A 13,872-nucleotide genomic window follows, 5' to 3' on the forward strand; every position below is an offset into this window, starting at 1 on the left:
CCCTTGGGTAAATTCCTAGCAGTGCTATTTCTGGGTCATAGGGTAGGTCTATTTTTAATTTTCTGAGGAACCTCCACACTGTTTTCCAGAGTGGCTGCACCAATTTGCATTCCCACCAACAGTGCAAGAGGTTTTCCGAAAAACTAACCCTTTCTTAATTTGTTTCTTTTACTTGGCTTTCAAGATACCATCCATTCTTGGTTCTCTCTCATCAGTTAACTGATGGTTCCTTTTTAGACCTTTTTACTGGTTCTTCCATACATTCCCAGTATTAAAGTTTCCTACTCTTTTTGTTTTGCTGTTTCTCCCTCTAGGTCTGTTAGTATTTGCTTAGTATATTTAGATGATCTTATGTTCGATTCATAATTATTTACAAATATTATATTCTCTTGTTGTATTGGCCCTTTTATGAGTATATATGCAGCATATAGTTGGGTCTTATTTTTCTTATACATGCAGGCACCCTGTGTCTTTTGATTGGAGAATTTAGTCCATTTACGTTTAAAGTAATTGTTTATAGGTTTGGACTTATTGCTATTTGTTTTCTGTAAATCCTTTGTTACTTTCTTCTTTTGTTCCCTCCCTTTGTGATTTGGTGATTTTCTGTAGTGGTATTCTTAGAGTCCTTTCTCTTTAGTCTTGAGAGAGTGGTCTTATAGGAGATAAGCCTTGTCAACCATCCTGACCTGGGCTCCTGGTTGTTTCTCAAACTTTTGTGATTGTTCAAGTTGACTTCTTAGTTCTTAGTGGCTCCTAGTAGTTGAGGGTGAGCCAAGATCCATCAGTGTCCCAAAGAGAAAAATTGTAATTAGGCTAGTTGGAAGCCAGAACTCCAGGCAGTGTTTTGGAAAGTATAGGATTAGGCCCTTTCCAGGGAGAAACTGGGAGTTAAGTGTTTTTGGTTCTTTTCTCTGTATGGGTCCCAGATGTATAGCTGGGGTGGGGATGTGTGATGCTCCTGTGTAGCTGTTCATTCCATGTGTCATGGGAGGAGGGAAGTTCAGGAGTCTCTTGTGTCACTATCTTTAAAGACCTCCCCTGTGTTTTTGAGGTTTTTTGTTTTGTTTTTATAGATGTCTATAACAGGACATCTGGATGTCCTATAATAGGACATTTTATAGATGTCTATAACAGGAGACAAGATGTCTCCTCTTGTCCTGATCAACTCAAAGTTTTTATCATGAATAGGTATTGAGTTTTGCCTAATATTTTTCTGCCTGTATTGAATGATGATATGTTTTTTTTCTCCTGTTTTATTTATTTTTTTTACTATTTTTAGAAAATATTTTTCATCAAATATAGAAACCTTAGGTTGACATTGTTCTTCTTTTAGCACTTTAGAAATCTCATTTTTTTTTCCTGGCATATATCCTTTCTGATAAATATGTATAGTCATTATCTTTGCAATGTGTCTTTTTCTCTGGCTGCTTTTAAGATTTTCTCTTTATCACTTATTACTCCCTAGTTAGGCAGTTATCCTAATCTGAAATCCATGCCCTAACGGTGGTCAGCTTGAATTCTAAAGAGGAAGTTCAGACAATAGAGGCAGCTGCTACCAGCACTTTTCTAATTTTATCATTGATCATCATTAGAGCCTTGCCTTGGTTAATTAGTGTAATAAATGCCAGAAGTGAGTTTTAGTGGGTGAAATTAGTGACTTGTTAATTAGCTAAATGAATGTTAGAAATATCTTTTTGGTTAAATAAATATTCAAATTGTATGATCTGGCTGAAATATTTTGGAAATTATTTTGACAGAATAAAGTATAAGCATCTTTGAGAACCCAAGCACCTCAAGGATGGTGCTTGATCTCTTAAGTGTCTTCTAATCCAGCCTTGGTAAGAAAGATTTCTGGTTGACTAATTCTGATGATAAATTAAATGATCTACTTTTAGAATACTGTTATGTCTGCCTCAAGTGAACTTTTCATGCAGGATGTTGTTATATCATCTAATAGGATAGAAAACTGAGACTTCGTCAAATTTATAAAACAAAGTTATATGAACTACTTGGTATCTGCTTTCTCTTTTTTTTTAATTTTTAAGAAAAAAATTTTTAATGTTTATTTTTTACAGAGAGAGAGCATGAGCGGGGGAGGAGTAGAGAGACAGACACACACACATAATCCAAGCAGGCTCCAGGCTCTGAGCTGTCAGCACAGAGCCCAATGTGGGGCTCGAACCCACAAACCATGAGATCATGACCTGAGCCAAAGTCGGACGCTCAACTGACTGAGCCACCCAGGTGCCCCTTTTTTAAACTTTTTAATGTTTTTATTTATTTTTGAGAGAGTGAGACACACTGCGAGCAGGCAAGGGGCAGAGAGAGAGGGAGACACAGAATCCAAAGCACGCTCCCCGCTCTGAACTGTCAGCACAGAGCTTGAAGTGGGGCTCAAACTAACTGTGAAATCATGAGCTGAGCCCAAGTTGTAAGCTTAACTGACTGAGCCACCCAGGTGCCCCGGTATCTGCTTTCTAATGAATGTTTTTTAAAACAAATATTTGATAAGTTTCTCAGGATCCACATAAGAGTGAAAATATGTGGTATCTGTCTTTCTCTGCATGACTTATTTCACTTAGCATAACACTCTCCATGGGGGAGGGGAAGAAAAAAAAAAGTTAGGGAGAGAGCCAAACCATAAGAGACTCTTAAAAACTGAGAATAAACTGAGGGTTGATGGCAAGTGGGAGGGAGGGGAGGGTGGGTGATGGGCAATCAGGAGGGCACCTGTTGGGAGGAGCACTGGGTGTTGTATGGAAACCAATTGGACAATAATTTTCATATTAAAAAATAAAATAAATAAATAAAAATTTTTAATTAAAAATAAAAAAAACAAATATTTGAATGTAAAACAAAATTTCATCTAAGATTCTTGCTTTTATAATAACCCATTATTGAGGTTGAGGGAAAGTAGTTATCCCTCACCTACCTCTAATCATTGATGGCTATCATTATTTACCAAAAGGAACCTAAGAGTTGTGCATGGCCAATTTATAACAGGCTAAATTTTTTAAAGGTCCTTATAAAAATGATTATTAAAATGTACTAGGTTTGTAAATAGAAAAATAAAATTAAAAAATATAAAGTTACAACAAGAGCTTTTTTTTCTGTTCTCCACATCCATCCTCAAGGACACCAAAAAAACATAAATCACAACCTTGAGTCAGAGTCAGATAGATCCAAATTGGAAGAAACCTTCAAAATCATCTAGTATGGCCCTTTAATTTTTCAGTACCTTCTGTAGAGATTTGATTAATTGTTCAAAGGATTAATCGAGGTCCTTCATGAAAACTCTCTCAGGTCCTCATGAATCCCTTGTTCTACCTAATGAACTTTAAAGTTTAATAACTTAATATTTTATTTATTTAATGAAAATCTTATCTGTTTGACCACAGGCTTTTGTTTGCTCATCTGCATTTGTCTAGATTTTAAAGATTACACTTTCTCTGTGTTGGCCATATAATAGGTTCTCAGTAGTACTTATTTTTCATTTATTTATTTAATCTTTGTAAAAACCCTCTGAAGTAGGTACTAATATTATCTCCATTATTCAGATGAAGAACTTGGAATCAGAGACTTCAGTAGTTTCCCAAAGGTCATTCTCAACTAGTAAATGGAGTCACCATTACTCAAACCCAAGTCCATGTACAGAGCCCAAACTCAACAATATGTGATACTATTTCTCAATATATTAAGTGTGATAATTTATGAGATAACACTTAACACAGGACCTAGCATAAAAATATTTGTATTGATAAACATTAATTTAGTAGATAACTAATCTTTTTTTCTTCCGCCCCCCCCCCACGCTCTGGTTTGATGGGAACTTTAAGCTTTTTGACTAATTGGCCAAAAAGTTTCTGTGAAATAAACTAAAAACTCTTCTGCAAGGAAAAAGGACTTTGGTGGGCAGAAAATGATGGAAGAAGGAAATAAAGACCAAAAAAGGGCTTGAGGAACTCCAAAGTCCAAAAAACTAGGGGATCATTAGGAAGCATGGTTCAAGAGAGAAACTATTATGTGGGTATTGGCCCATGGTCAGAGAGAAAGGCCATTGAAAGGGGCCTTATTTGGATGATCAGGAACCTGGATGGACAGTGTTTGCAAGCTGATTACATATATTTTCCACAGTACCAGTTCCTTTTCTTTGTTTTTTGTCCTGATATTATCAACGTATTCCATTCAGTGACTCTAGGAGTTCGAAAATCTTAAATGAAAGAAATGTAGATACGTATTTTGGTGGTGATGAGGGTAGCAGTCACAGTGGTGGCAGTGGCGGTGGTGGTGGTGAGCATTCGAACCTCTTACAGTTCTTGAGAGGAACTTGAACTGAACTGGGGTTTCTGGTTAGGCAAGGACACCACCATCGCATCATCATCATCATCATCATCATCATCATCATCATCATATTTTTACCAATTCTTGCCAAAATCTACATATCTATTATAGTACTGTGTCAAAGGTTCAAAATAGTCAAAGTAGAACCAAAGAATCACTGTAGTAATAATTAGCACAAATTTATTATGCACACACCAAACAGGACAATTTGCAAACCAGGAGCATTTGGACCAGAACATGGAATGAAGCTGAGTGGTATATTGTTATAAAACAGCTTACATAGGGAGAAAGCAGTGACTGTTTATTCTTCATAGTGATTGGTTACAATATTAAAATTTTCAGTGGTTACCTCACATCAACCATGGGAAACAGTTTAAGTTTTGCTTAGCATTTCCAGAAGCACCGGCAAGGAATGATCCAGGTTAAGTTAGCCTTGCAAAATAAGCTAAATTAAGCTTTGCCTACCTGACTAAACTGGTTTGTCTGCTGAAGGAACCTTCAAGACTGGTCTCTGTCTGTCCTTGATTTTAAGAACTACTATATAGTATTATTAGATATTGGAGGTAAAAATAAGTTAATAAGGTATGAATTGCCTTTGCCTTCAAGTAACAGAGTACTTTCTGTCTGTTTGGTGTTAAATATTTGGAACAACATAGTTGCCCCCTACCCCTTACAGGTATGATCTCCGCTAGGATTAGCTGGATGAAATGTCTCTTCAGCCTGTGTTTCCTAGTTGTTTTATGCAGTTTTCTAACTTTGGGTCCATTGTCTTTGGCTTTGTCACTCCTTATTCACTTTCTGTTCCAGCATGGTTTTCACTGCTCCCATCCTCGCTCCATGCACCGGGGGTGTCACTCGATGTTAAGGACCCCATTTCCTTTACAGTATCTGATGATTTCCTTCTGACTAAACGTAGGGATTCTGATTCCAGCCCTCAGTGTTCAGCTGAAAGGCAGCGGGGGGGGGGGGGGGGGGAGAGAGCTATTCTGAGATTATTTGAGGTACTTGATGATTATAGAAGGAAAAGATTTCAGAAGTTAGATGGTACTTTTGTTTTGGGGGCACCTGGGTGGCTCAGTTGGTTAAGCGTCTGCCTTTGGCTCAGGTCATGAGCTCCCGGTTCAGGAGTTCAAGCCCCACATCTGACTCTATGCTTTCAGCACAGATCCTACTTCAGATTCTCTCCCCCGACCCCTGCCCCTGCCTCACTTGCATACACACACTCTCTCTCTTAAAATAAATAAACTTTAAAAAAAAAAAAAAAAGGAAGGTACTTTTGTTTCAAATAAAAAACCTAGGCCCAGAAAAGTTAAGTGTCATGAGGCCAGTGACACGGGTCACTCAAGGGCAGAACAGGGAGTTTTATTTCAGTTTCTGTGCTCTATTTACCATAGCACAAAATACCACAATATATCATGTTTTAATAAGACTGTTGAGAAACAAGGAAGACAGGGGCAGGAACATCCTGCCTCACTTCTCAAATTACACCACACAGGTGCTACATATTTCACTCGTTCCTATTTCATTACTAACAAGGACAGTTTTGAAAATTCCAGGGTAAATTGTCGGAAATGTCTGAACAATAAACTGGTTTGACAAAACCAACTCATGCTGAGTTTGCTTTAAAAAAATATTTTAGTGAAAATATTATTATATTTGGACTTAAATACCCCTTGGAGGATTTGTCAAGAAGGAAATAGAACATTGATTGTTTAGGCCCCTTGAAGACACAGAGGTCCAGAAACCAAATGAAATTGATCAGTTTGTTTTCTCCTTCCAAAGAGAAAAAAAATGCCCCAAATCGATGTGTGGTCATCATGGAAAGAATTCAGTTGTAAACCAGGCTTACTTGAATACCTGTGGGCTGTTTCCAGTTCAGAGCCAAGGAGATACACCAGAATTCTCTGGATTAAAAATGAAGTCATGTGTTTAAAAGAGTATATTGATCTCTTTAAAAACGAAACAAAAAAAATCCTGCTGGGATTTTTGTTAGGGTTGCTTTAAATCTGCAAATTTAGCAAAAGTTGACTCAATAGATGGTCAATATTAAATCTTCCTGCCACGATCATGCTGTATCTCTGTGTTTATTTAGGTCTTATTTAATTTGTCAGCAATATTTTGTATTATTCACTGTATAGGTATTATGCTGGTTATATATATTCCTAAATATTTCTTATATTTGATGCTATCACAAATGCCATTGTTTTCCAATTGTTTATTGGCAGAATATAAAAATACGATTGATTTTTATATACTGATCTTATATGCTGGAACCTACTAAATTCACTTATTAGTTCTAGTAACTCTTTTGTAGATTCCTTAGGATTTTCTGTGTATATGATCTGTCATATGCAAATAATGACAGTTTAATTTTTTCCATCCCAATATGTAGACCTTTATTTTATGTATGTGGGCCTTTTTTAGGTAAAAATGGTGAGAGTATACATCTTTGCCTTCTCCTGATTTTAGGAGAATACATTAAGTCTTTCACCACTAAATATGATGCTGTGTATAGGTTTTTCCTAAATGTCCTTCATCAGGTTCAGGTAGTACCCTTCTATTCCTAGTTTGCTGAGAGTATTTGTCATGAATGAGAATTCAATTTTATCAATACCTTTTCTGCCTCTATTGAGATGATCCTGTGATTTTCTTCTTTATGTGGTAAATATGTTGAATTGTACTGATTAATTTTCCCCCAGTTTTATTGAGATATAATTGACCTATAACATTGTGTAAATTTAAAGTATACAGCATGATAATTTAGTATACATATATCACACAATGGTTACCACAATAAGTTTAATTAGCACATCCATCACCTCATATTATTACAATTTTTGTGTGTGTGATAAGAACTTTTATTATCCACTGTCAGTAACTTTGAAGTATACAATATAGTATTATTAAGTATAGTCACCATGGGGCGCCTGGGTGGCTCAGTCGGTTAAGCGTCTGACTTCAGCTCAGGTCACGATCTCACGGTCCGTGAGTTCGAGCCCCGCGTCGGGCTCTGGGCTGATGGCTCAGAGCCTGGAGCCTGCTTCCGATTCTGTGTCTCCCTCTCTCTCTGCCCTTCCCCCGTTCATGCTCTGTCTCTCTCTGTCTCAAAAATAAATAAACATTAAAAAAAAAATTAAAAAAAAAATTAAAAAAAAAAGTATAGTCACCATGCTATTATGTGTTACATCCCAAGAACTTTTTTATCTTACTGGAAATTTGTACCTTTTAACCACTTTCACCCTTTTCCACCAGCCCCTAAATCTTGCCTCTATCAACCAAAAATTTGTTTATATGAGTTTGGTTTTTTTACATTCCACATATACATGAGATCACACAGTATTTGTCTTTCCCTGACTTATTTCACTTAGCATAGTGCCCTCAAGTTTTATCCATCTTGTCACAGATAGCAGTATTTCCTTCTTTTTTTTATAACTTAATAATTCCTATTGTACACATTTACTATATTTTCTCTATCCATTCATCCGTCGATGAATGCTTAAGCTGTTTCCATGTCATAGCTATTGTTTTTTGTTGGTTTGTTGTTGTTGTTGTTGTGAGAACCATTTAATGTGGGCACTCCAGGCCTGGGCAGTGTGGGGGGTGCCCTGCAATTGGGCAGGCAGGCCAGGCAGGCAGCCCCAGGTGTTTGGGGCTGGCCTAGGCATGTCAAGGGGAGGACCCAGGTGGGCAGGTCCACCAGGGGACCTGTCAGCCAGACCTTGAGAAGGTATCTAAGCCAGCTGGTGAGTGCCCAGGTCAGAGCCTAATCCAGGGAGGCAGGGTTGGGGCTGGTTGGGGGCTCTAAGAGCCTAAGGACTGCCATCACTAGGGGCCTCCCCAGGCTTCTGCTGGAACTCAGGCTGTCTCTACCAGTTGGACTCAAGCAGCTTCTGGAGGCAGGCTTGGAGGTGGTCGTTCTTCTCCTCCAGGTGGTCCAGACAGGAGTTGATCTGGTCCAACATGGAGTTGATGGCAGCACCAAAGCTGACATCCTCACCTGCCTCCACTGGCATGCCCAAGTCCCCACTGGGGCCTGACATTGTGGGCTCACAGGGCCAGTGCCTCCTAACAATGAAATGCGGGACCCTGGTGCCCACAGCTGGTGTGGGGCAGAAGGTGGAGCTGACAGATCCATATCTTAGTTAACGTAAATAATGCTGCAATTAACATGGAGGTACAGATATCTTTTTGAGTTAATGTTTTTATTTTCTTTGGCTAAATCATCAGAAGTGGGATTGCTGGGTTGTATGATTGTCCTATTTTGAATTTTTTAAAAAAGAACCTCCATATCGTACCAAACTGGTACATAGTGGCTCTACTAGTTCACACTTCCACCAATAGTACACAAGAGTTCCCTTTTCTCTACATCCTTGCCAATGCTTATTATTTCCTTTTGTTAATAGCCCTTACAACTGGTGTGAGATGATACCTCGCTGTGGTTTTGATTTGCATTTCCTTGATGATTAGTGATGTCGAGTACCTTTTCATGTATTTCTTGGACATCTGTGTGTCTTCTTTAGAAAAATATCTATTCAGATTTTCTGCCTATTTTTTAATCAGATTGTTTTAATAAGTCACATGAATTCTTTATATATTTTGGATATTAATCCCCTTATCAGATACATACTTTGTAAATATTTTTTCCCATTCAACAGGCTGCCTTTTCATTTTGTTGATGGTTACCTTTGCTGTGCAGAAGCTTTTTAGTTTGATGCAGTCCCACCTGCTTATTTTTGCTTTTCTTGCTTTTGGTGTCAAATCCAAAAAATCGTCAACACCAGTGCCAGGGGACTTTCCACCTGTTTTATGGTTTCATGTCTTACATTGAAGTGTTTAATCCATTTGAGTTACTTTTTTGTAAATGGTTTAAGATATGGTCCAGTTTTCATTCTTTTGCATGTGACTGTCCAGTGTTCCTAACACCATTTATTTAAGTCTATCCTTTCCTAATTGTATGTTCTTGGCTCCTTTGTCATCAATTAATTGACCATAAATGTATGGATTTACTTCTGGTCTCTCTGTTCCATCAATCTCTGTGTGTGTTTCTATGCCAGGACCATACTGTTTTGATTACTATAGCTTTATAACATAGTTTGAAATCAGGGAACATGATGCCTCCATCTTTTTTTTTCCTCCTCAAAATTGCTTTGGCTATTCACTATCTTTTGTGGTTCCATACAAACTTTGGGTTGTAAAAAATGCCATAGGAATTTTTAGTGGAATTACATTGAATCTGAATTGCTTTGGGTAGTATGGACATTTTAACATTATCAGTTCTTCCATCCATGAGCACAGAATGTCTTTTTAGTCTCTCTTACATTAATTTCTGCTTTTATCTTTGTTATTTCCTTCCTCCTACTAACTTTGGGCTTTGATCTTCTTTTTCTAGTTTCTTGACTTAGGCATTTATTGCTATGAACTTCCCTCTTAGAACTGCTTTTGCTGAATCCCATTTGACGTGTGCTGCATTTCTCTTTTCTTTTGCCTCAAGGTATTTTTTGATTTTGCTTTTGATTTCTTTATTGACCCACTGGTTGTTCAGTAGCATGCTTAGTCTCCAGATATTTGTGAACTTTTCCAGTTTTCTCCTAGTAATTGACTTCTAGTTTCATATCATTGTGGTCAGAAAAAGTGCTTAATGTGACTTCAGTCTTCTTAAATTTGTTAAGACTTGTCTTGTGGCCCGATATATGATCTACCTTGGAGACTGTTCCATATGCACTTTAGAAGAATATGTATTATAGTGCTTTTGGATAGAATATTATTTATATATCTGTTAAGTTCATTTGGTTTAAAGTGTTGCTTAAGGCCAATGTTTCCTTATTGATTTTCTGTCTGGATGATCTACCCAGGAATGTAAGTAGTACATTAAAGTCCCCTACTATTATTGTATTGCTGTCTATTTCTCCCTCTAGGTCTGTTAATAATTGCTTTATATATTTAGGTGCTTCTATGTTGGATGCATAATTATTTATAAATGTTGTATCCTCTTGTTGGATTGACCCCTTTATCAATATGTAATGCCCTTCTTTATTATTAGTTTTTGTTTCAAAGTGTTTTGCCTGATATAAATATAGCTACCATCAGCTTTCTTTTGGCCCCCATTTTCATGGAATATCTTTTTCCATTCCTTTTCTTTCAGTCTGTGTGTGGCCTGATTTCTAAATTGGGTTTCTTGTGGGCAGCATATAGATGGGTTCTTTTTTTAATCAATTCATTCTTTGTCTTTTGAGTGGAGAATTTAGTGTACTTATATTTTAAGTAATTATTGATAGGTGTATACCTATTGCCATTTTGTTAATCGTTTTCCAGCTGTTTTGTAGTTCCCTTGTTTCTTTTTTCTTCTCCTGTTCTTCTCCTCTGTTATTTAATGACTTTCTTCAGCGGTATGCTTAGATTCATTTCTTATTATCTTTGCATATCTACTATGGGCTTTTGCTTGGTGACTACCATGAAACTTATATAACTTATTTTTATAACTAATTTAAGTTGGTAAAAACTGAAGTTTGAACATATTCTAATGCTCTGTATTTTTACTCTTTCACCCACATTTTATTTCTGATGTCACATTTTACATCTTTTAATCTTGTGTAGCCCTTCACTAATTATTTTTAAAAAATTATGTTTATTTTTGAGAGAGAGAGCACAAGCGAGGGAAGGGCAGAGAGAGAGAGGAAGAAACAGAATCTGAAACTGTCGTCACAGAGCTCAATGTGGGGCCTGAACTCACAAAATGTGAGATCATGACCTGAGCTGAAGTCAGCCACTTAACCAACTGAGACACCCAGGTGCCCCTCTCTTAACTAATTTATTCTAGTTACAAGTTATTCTTATTACTTTTACCTTTTTTTTTGTTTAACATTTATTTATTTTTGAGAGACAGAGAGAGAGCATGAGCAGGGGAGGGGCAGAGAGAGAGGGAGACACAGAATCTGAAGCAGGCTCCAGGTTCTCAGCTGCAAGCACAGAGCCTGACATGGGGCTCGAACTCACGAATCGTGAGACCATGACCTAGGCCGAAGTCAGATGCTTACCGACTAAACCACCCAGGTGCCCCTATTACTTTTACCTTTTAACTTCAGCTTTATAAATGATTAATATACTGTTTTTACTATATATTTTCCTTTACCAGTGAGAATTATTCTTTCATGTGTTTTCCTGTTATTAATTAGCATCATTTTGTTTCAGCTTAAAGAACACTTTCACATTTCTTGTAAGGCTGGTCTAATGGTGCTAGGCTCCTTAAGCTTACTGAGGTGTTGTCTTATTCTTTTTGGAAAATATCCCTCTGTTTCTTTATTTTTCTTGGCTATCTGTATTGGTTTCTGTGTATTAGATGAAATATCCGCATCTCCCAGCCTTAGAGGGTTGTCCTTATGTAGAAGATAAACCATATTGTTCAACTCTGCCCTAGCTCTTGGTTGACTCTTAAAACTTTCTGAGTGTACAAACAGCCTATTTAATTATTAATAGCTCCCAGTAGTTGAAAATGTACTAAGACCAGTCAATGTTCCAAAGTGGGGGGTAGTATTTCAGTCAGCACCTAGATTTAGGCTGACTGGAAGCCAGACCCTCAGGCAACAGCTGTTAAAGTATGCATATATATATATATATATATATATATATATATACACAGTCCCTTGGGACCACAAAGGAGCCCTGCAGGTTCCCAGAGCCAGGTGATCAGGAGGAGCCCCTGGGAAGCAGTTGCAAAAAAGCTGGGCTTCAGGTAAGTGTCAAGCTTCTTTCTGGGAGGGACTGATGAGCTGTAGAGAAGCAGAGGAAGAATGCAGAGATGGTGTCCCCTGATCTGCATTCCCTGAGAGTGCCTATGTAGTCTCCAGGTGTGTGCCAATTTTGAAACCTTCCCCTAAGGCCAAAGTTCTAGGACTAGCAAGTAGACTTTTTCTCAGAAAAACTGGGGATGCGTTTCACTCTGCTCTCCATGCAGTGCCTTGGGAGTAGTAGCCTGCCAAGAACTGTGTCTCCAATTGTTACAGTCCTGGAGAACCCAGGAATACCAGACCCCTGGCCACCAGAGTCTGGTGATCAAGGTGTATCTCCTGGGCCGCAGCCACTGACAGCAGTGCACCAAATGCAAAATGTGTGATGCTGGTGTTCTGGAGTGTGGCAGAGGGAGAGTGTGAAGATAGCACGCACCCTCCAGGGTCTTAAGAAAGGTTTACAGTTAGCCATTGGATGTGTTTTCAGTTTGAAGCTTGCCCATAAAACTGTAGCTGTGATGATAAACTAATTGGCCTCTTCCCAGAAATATTGAGCTCCTGGGTCTGTTTCTTCTTGTTGTGCCCTGGGGTGGTAGCTGCAGTCCTGCTGGACCCACAAGCATAAACCTCCCGGGGCCACCAAGGGCCAGGCAATATAAAAGTGTTCCTTGGCAATAGCTATAAAAATCAAGGCACCAGAGAATGGTATAAGCTCCTTTCTGTAAGGTGCTGGCAAGCTAGAGCCAGGCAGAGACCACAGAGATTGCATCCACCAGCCTCCTCTGTTCCCTTCACTCTGCTGGGAGAAGCTCTGGGTTTTGAGTTCCCTTTCAACTTTTGTTCACTATACCAGGGGTGGAGTTTATGATGAGATTGTGTCTCAGACTTTCCTGCCTTCTCTGATGTGGTTTCTCCCTTGTTTGCTCAGTGTGAATGGGTTGCACCACCAGTTTCTGGGTCTTTTTTCTTATTCTTTTTAAGTTTATTTATTTTTGAGAGAGTGAGAGAGGGAGATCGTATGCGAGCAAGGGAGGGGCAGAGAGAGAGGGAGAGAGAATCCCAAGCAAACTCCACACTGGCAGCACAGCCCAACGTGGGGCTCATTGTCATAAATTGTAAGATCATGACCTGAGCCGAAATCAAGGGTCAGACACTTAACAGACTGAGCCACCCAGGCGCCCCCGTTTGTTTTATTTTAATAAGAGGAAATTGTTCCATATAAAGCTATAGATGCAGTATGTCCATGTAAGGATGTGAGTGCAGGATCTTCCTATTGACATCTTGAACCAGACTCCCATACTATTTTGATTATTATAACTTTGTAATATAATTTGAAATTAGTATGATGCCTCAGCTTTTTTTTTTTCTCTCAGGATTTCTTTGGCTGTTCTTTGGCTATGGTCTTTTGTAGCACCATGCAAATTTTAGGCTTGTTTTTTTATATTTCTGTAAAACATGCCATTAGAGTCTTATTAGGGATTGTAACTAAATCTGTAGATGACTTTGGATAATATAGACATTGCAACATTAATTCTTCCAGTCCATAAACCACCGATTATCTTTCCATTTATGTCTTCTTCAATTTCTTTCATCAATGTCTGATAGTTTTAAGTGTACAGACCTTTTACCTTTTTGGCTAAATTTATTCCTAAGTATATTATTGTTTTTGATGCTATTGTTAATAGGATTATTTCATTTATTTTTCAGATAATTTGTTGGTAGTGTATAGAAATGGTGTTTATTTTCACGTGTTGATTTTTTATTCTATAACTTTACTGAATTCATTGATCAATTATTTTTGTGGAGT

At 38.0% G+C, this 13,872-nt stretch overlaps 1 pseudogene; it reads right to left on the minus strand.

The window, feature by feature from the left end:
• Positions 1–8,150: 8,150 nt before the first annotated feature.
• Positions 8,151–8,381, minus strand: LOC122210335 (annotated as a pseudogene).
• Positions 8,382–13,872: the final 5,491 nt, after the last annotated feature.

The sequence above is a fragment of the Panthera leo genome, chromosome A2 (genome assembly GCF_018350215.1).
Source record: "Panthera leo isolate Ple1 chromosome A2, P.leo_Ple1_pat1.1, whole genome shotgun sequence".
NCBI classification, from domain to species: domain Eukaryota; kingdom Metazoa; phylum Chordata; class Mammalia; order Carnivora; family Felidae; genus Panthera; species Panthera leo.